This window comes from Aegilops tauschii, chromosome 7 (genome assembly GCF_002575655.3).
Source record: "Aegilops tauschii subsp. strangulata cultivar AL8/78 chromosome 7, Aet v6.0, whole genome shotgun sequence".
NCBI classification, from domain to species: domain Eukaryota; kingdom Viridiplantae; phylum Streptophyta; class Magnoliopsida; order Poales; family Poaceae; genus Aegilops; species Aegilops tauschii.
The window spans coordinates 242,798,531-242,804,530 of NC_053041.3; positions in this window are offsets into that span (position 1 = coordinate 242,798,531).

Consider the following 6,000-nt stretch of genomic DNA (forward strand, 5'->3'; position numbering starts at 1 on the left):
ACTTCTCTTGCAAGGCTCCTTCCTAACATCTTGTACTTGGAAATCCTCAATCTTATCTTCATTGCACCCCCTCTGCAAGGTGACACAAACTAGTTACTCGTCTCCTTGGAAGATAAATATGCATACTTTCCAGTCCGTGAACACAAAAGGATGAGATTTATAACAAAACAACACCACATAATGAAACATGCCGCATCTCTTGCACTTGCACACAATGAAATGAGCATTTACTATGTCTGCACTATGTAAAAACTAGGCATACCTTCGAACTGAATCTCCAGGTACTCTTGGAGAGCCTACTGTAGTGTACAGCCAAACCTTTATGTCACCTGTGAGTTAGACAAGGCCCCACTACAGCAGCCCTTAGTGTTAAAATCGTTGACAAGCTCTGTTAGGGTGTTAGGTCAAGAACATCAAGTAATCAAAGCAAACAGTCCTAGTATGGTTGGCTGATGCAAACAAGCAATTGAACAGATGTGTGAGCAAATCTTACATATCAAGAAAAGAAGCAAAGAAGGAGGCTTAAAGACCATCACTTGACTCACCAGATTTAAGGGGCATTTAAACATCATGTGCAACATATGAACTAACATAAACATTGCATATTCCAGATTCTACAATGGAATGCACATGTATTAGGTTATGCCATGTATGATGATGCCTAAATGTACAGATAGCAGGCAGGAGTGATTCATCATTGCACGCACAATTGAATTGCAGGTTAAGGGCCAGTTCGATTCCGCCTTTTCAGGGCATATTGTCAAAATAAGCCATAAAAGATGTAAAGAAGTCATTTTTGAGTTATGGGCTTGGGCTTAACTAATTTCGCTTTGGAGGGGGGTGTTTCGGGTAGAACCTCACTAAAAATTGAAGGGAAGGGGAATAGTGAAATGACTCTGTTGTCTGCCTATATGACACTCAAAATGCAACTGCTGACGCCCGTGTCACACCTGACCCTCAAGTAAAAACAAACACGCAAGCATTCATTGCCCTGCCCGCTTGCATCTCCTCTCCCCTTTCCCTCTACCTCGATCCCCTGCCTGCAGCACTAGGGTTCCTCCAGCGAGCCGTCGCCACTGGTCTCGTCTGGCCTGGTCCTCGACGATGCTATGTCCAGCTAGGCTACATGGCCGGTGGGTAGGGGAAAATCTCCCTGGCTGCTCCTCCATCTGGCGCCGCCCCTCATTCTCATGGTCTCCAGCAGCTGCTCCACTGTGGTTCGTCCAACGCACTACTCCGGCGGGCGCTGCACAACTACGACTAATGCCACACTGCGGCAGAAGGCACCTTATTCCCCCTCCCCTCCTCCCAGGCCATGGCCTTGAGGTGCTGTTGAAGGATGAGCTCATCCAACAAGGTGAGGATCTCCTCTGATTTTTTTGCCAAATTTTCATTCTGATCCACTATACGATGAATTGCTATGAGCTGCTTCTGCTGCTACTATATGATGCATTGCTATGAGCCGCTCCTGCTGCTGCTATATGATGAATTGCTATGAGCTGCTGCTACTGTATGATGAGTTGCTATGAGCTGCTGCTGCTGCTATATGATGAATTGCTATGAGCTGCTGCTGCTGCTATATGATGAGTTGCTACAAGCTGCTCCTGCTGCTGATATATGATGAATTGCTATGAGCTGCTCCTGCTGCTGCTATATGATGAATTGCTATGAGCTGCTCCTGCTGCTGCTATATGATGAATTGCTATGAGCTGCTGCTGGTATATGATGAATTGCAGACTGCTGCTGCTGTATGATGAGTTGCTATGAGTTGCTGCTGCTATATGATGCTTTCAGGTGGTGCTGCTATACGATAATAACCAGCCACTTGCACCATCGAATTTCAATAAATAATTGTTCTTCATTTAAATGTGGGTCATGCGTTCTTCGTTTAAATTAGGCAATGGGATCTCTATGGAAAACATTGACCAAAGTAAATTGTGCCAAGTAGATGGTATCTTTGTATTTGCATTTTGAGCAAATAGTGATGGTCTGATTTCCTATCATATTAATTACTGCACTGGGTTCAATTTGTGATGTTTGCAAGTCAAATTAATTTCCATATGGGCAGCAAAATGAAAAAATATAATGCAACCTAGACTTTCCACTGATCATACCAAAGATAAGCTGAAAACGCAATGGAAAGAACTGGTTGGCTTATTACATGGAGCTTATATTCACAGGTGCTTATTTTCTTAGGATAACTCGTAATAACTGTCCCTAAGAAACTTGGCTAATAGAACTGGCATACAAATAACATGCCACGATGATTGCAATGGAGGAGTGACGTACCATAGCACACTGTATAGGCTCACCGCTGCCTCTCCTTTTTTTGCGATGTTCCATGAAATTGCCACATACATCTTGTACTTTTTCATTGTGTAACCCTATCTGCAAGTTGACACGGCTAATTTCAGACATCTCTACATGATACTACATTGCATATCCCTTGGGCATATTTAAACCACCAATTAACGATTGTGTGCGTACCATAAACTAGCCATGACTCTGTATGCTGGACTAGCAGACACTCTAAGGGAGCCTAATGTAGTGCACTGGAATTCCTACTTGCCACCTACGATTTTGTGTAATGTACTGCCCCTGTTCCTAAATATATGTCTTTGTAGAGATTCCGGTATGGACCACATATAGATGTATATAGATGCATTTTTGAGTGTAGATTCACTCATTTTGCTCCGTATGTAGCCTATAGTGGAATCTCTAGAAAGACTTATATTTAGGAACGGAGGTACGAGGTAGTATCAAGTGTGACATCTACATATCTAATTTAGCAGCCAGTAGTAGAAATCATTGTCTGCACAAAGGGATTACTGGTCGAAAATCCTAGCAAAGCACGCTGGCAGGCACAGAACAATACAAGAGAGAGAGACGCGCTTACAAGATCATAGCAATGCCTCACTCCAGGATCTTGGTTGGCCAAGCAGTTAGATCCAGAAGAAACATCGTCCTTGTAGTTTTTGCCAGCTGCATAACAGGTAACAGCGACCGGTTAGTATATTTGAAGTACATCGGGCAGGTGATGCTGGACGGGTTTAAGGGTGACAAGTACCTAGGCCGTGGCGGGTGCTTGGCATCTCTCCAGATGGTGGAAATCAGGTTAGAAACATCGAGGATGATGACGCTACGCTGGCTGTCGGGGTCCGGTAAGGAGATCTAGAACCGTCGAGTAGGGTGTTTGTGGAGCGGCTCCGGTAGGGTGGACTACGGTGTGGGCGAAGCGGATCTGTGGCCGTGGACGAGGGCGTAGGTGAAGCTGCTCCGGTGGTTGGGTTAAGGATGGTGTCGACGACGCGGATCTGCGGCCGTGGACGGGGCGTCAGAAGCTGCTCCGGTGGTTGGGTTAAGGATGGTGTCGATGATGCGGATCTGCGGCCGTGGACGGGGCGTCAGAAGCTGCTCCGGTGGTTGGGTTAAGGATGGTGTCGACGATGCGGATCTGCGGCCGTGGACGGGGCGTCAGAAGCTGCTCCGGTGGTTGGGTTAAGGGTGGTGTCGACGATGCGGATCTGCGGCCGTGGACGGGGCGTCAGAAGCTGCTCCGGTAGGTTGGATGAGGGTGCGAGGAAGCGGATCTGAGGACGTGGACTTGTGAGTTGGCAAAGCGGCCCCGATAGGGTTGAGAATGGTATAGGCGAAGCTACTCCGGTAGGGTTGACGATGGTGTCGGCGAAGCGGCTCCGGTAGGGTTGAGGAAGGGCGAAGCGGCTCCGGTAGGGTTGAGGAAGGTGTCGGCGAAGAGGATCAGAGGCCGTCGACGGGGGCGTCGGTGGGGCGGCTCCGGGGGGTGTGGACGAAGCGTCTCCGGTGGGGAGTACGAATGAGCCGCTGCAGATGCGCGGCGGTTGACGAGAGTACCGGCGAAGCAGATCCGGCGCCGTGGACAAGGCCGGCACTGAATGGGCTGTGGTACAGTGGTGGATGAGTAGTCTACTTGTTTCTAGGGGAGGTGGGAGGGTAGATGTGGCCGCAGAAGCAGATCCGGCGAGGTGGACGCCGCTGGCAGTGAATGGGCTATGGTACGCCGGTGGATGAGCAGTCTAGGGTTTCGAGAGGGGAGGGGAGAAAGGGCGATGAAGTATGGACGGCGTGATGTAAGATGCTCTGGTGCTGTGGAGTTAGTCGTTTTTGCGGAAGGGGAGAGGAAATGGGGGTGCCGTGTAGTGGGGGAACCGGAAGTTACCAAAGCATCCCCGACCTATCATGTAGATGAGGGCGGTATTGTAACTGTTGGTCTCCGTGCACCAAGGACAAAAGGGGGATTTCACATGCTAAAGACTAAGGTGGCGGAAATTTTAGAAGGAGGCGGGAGACTTTGCCGCCCGCGGGATCGTTCGTATCCAGTTTCAACTAATTTTGGACCGTGCTGGCGGGAAGGTCATGCTAGACTGTGTACACAGGGCACGCGTCAGCAGTTAATAACTGGTGTGAAGTCCACCCCAGAAAAAAAGACAATAACTCGGGATGATGCGCTGATAACTTGGACGTTCACACGGGCGCGGCCAATCGTACGGGTGTAGTGGCGCGTTCACAAAAAAGGGATCAAACGCTCAACCTATGTATTTCTCGTGTAAATAGATAATTTAGTGCCATTGGTTATTTACTTTAAACATAATGCATTGACGTGTTAGTGTAGAGGCGCACAAAAAGAAATGGATATTGTAGTCAGCTACTTAAAAGTGTTACCTCATATGATTACATAGCCTCCATTTCATAAATTGCGTACCCGTTGAATTCATATATGAATATTACATATATTACTTCAAAATAGAAACTTAAATCATCCAAGACTAATGAATTTGAATGCAAGAGTAACAATGATGCATATACATGATAGCTACATTGGTTGTTTGAAGAAACATCACTGTAACTTTGGCATGCACAACTGAAAAGGTTTATTTAAATAGAAAAAATGTGATATGTGAGTGTCCAATCTTTATAGCGTTGAATCGATATTGTACCTTTGGCCACGATACGAAGTAGATATTGACTTATGTTCAAGCGATGCACGTCCACGATCGCTAGATAGTGATACATGAATGAATTGTGCAATCTCTCTCACACGCATACATATCTCATTTCCCTATGGGCATCGGAATCACACATGCGCACTTCGTGTGTTTCTCTCCCTCCGTCAGGGTTAAATTCATCTTTCTACCCCGTCCTACAAGTCTCTCACACAGAAACACACACGCTCTCTATGTCTAACACGCCCACCCCTTTAATTCCGCCCACCCATAGCCACTAATGTCTCAAAGTATAATAATGTCTCTCACACATATGCTATCTACCTATCCCTTAATATAGCTAGATATGTGTCACACAAACTCCTTCTCCCTACTAGCAAGATGCCCATACGTTGCACGGAACATCAATATGCATTTGCATGAGAAGTTTATCTTGTGGGAGAAAAGGATGAACGAGGGAATGCCTTATTTGCAAATGCGGAGAGGGGTGTGGGTATCTTTTTGCAAAATTGCCATAGTTTCCTTCCTGTCCGTCGGATATAAATCGGATGGCCTATATTGCGGGATGGCAGGAACACCATCATCACCAACTCTGTTTTTTATAAGAGTAGAGATATGTGAGTGTCACTGCCCCCCCACACCCACACTTCCCAACACCGAAGGAGTAGGGTGACACCTCGATCTTGATACTAATCTATCGACTGGCTTCTCTCTCAAACATACACACACACTACCCGGCACCGAAGGAGTAGGGTGGCACATCGATCTTGATAATAATCTATCTACTCCTCTTTCAAACACACACACACACACACTCGCTAGTTGTGCCTCTGTGCCTACCGCGCACACTCTCGATACGTCTTTCTCTCCCTCCCCCCAACAATGACAGCAGAAGGGTGACAACTCGATCTGATCATAATCTGTCAATTGGTTTCTCTCTCAAACATTGTGTCTCGGTGCCTCGCTCGGTAGCCCCTCGATATGTAGACTTCTCGCGCGCGCACAGCTGTAGTGACGA